Genomic DNA, 892 nt, shown 5'->3' with positions numbered 1-892 from the left:
TGGTGAGGTTGAACCACCAAACTTGTAATCAAACTGACTTTGTAGTTCAGCTCATTAACCCCCCCATTAAATATATATATACATATTTAAAAATATCACCAACCACTCCTCTCACAACACTGTAATCAATTATGGGGTTTATTATGGAAGCCAACAGGTTATATAACTCAGCATCAGAAATGTTCACGGAGCAGTTCTTGCCATCAGGACAGTCTCGTCTCAGTCGTGCCCACAGACAGGCCTCTGTCTACCTGGCCAATGTTACAAAGCTCTTTTAGAGCTTCTGATAAATTCTCACAGACCAACTTCTCTACCATAAGCTTCACCCTGAAGGCACTAGGCTCTACATCTGTGCGTCAGTAAACTTAGCTCGTCCAATTAAGTGTCTGAAAGCACCCTACTCTGCAAAAAAGTCTCATGTTCAAAGTCACTCAATATTACTTGCTCTGTGGGCTGAGAAGTCCACTGTTCTGTCTTGGTTCTTCTTTTGCTGCTCTTTTGAGACTTCTATATTGCAGCCTTTTGTCCCTGAGTTAAGAAGGTACAGTGAACAGGGATTTTGGGGTCCAAAGGACATGCTCCACTCCTGGCCCTTTTTCTTTCATGGGAGTGAGATCCCAACTCCTGCTTCTGAGATCATTTATTTCAAACCCAGCAAGTGCGTAGCATTGACCAATCCCCTCATTAGATTTCCAAGTGTTTACAGTCACAATCCTGTTAACAATCACTAACAAGTGAACTGTATAATCAGCAGCATCTTCCCCACTTTCTCTTACCTAGACCTATGAGAAAAAAAGTCATTTGGTGGGAGTTTACAAAGATTATGGCTAGAAGAGACATTAAATAATTCACTATGCTATTATATATATATATATATATATATATATATATA

Source organism: Chrysochloris asiatica, unplaced genomic scaffold (genome assembly GCF_000296735.1).
Source record: "Chrysochloris asiatica unplaced genomic scaffold, ChrAsi1.0 scaffold00019, whole genome shotgun sequence".
NCBI classification, from domain to species: domain Eukaryota; kingdom Metazoa; phylum Chordata; class Mammalia; order Afrosoricida; family Chrysochloridae; genus Chrysochloris; species Chrysochloris asiatica.
Note: the sequence above shows the minus strand (reverse complement) of the source record.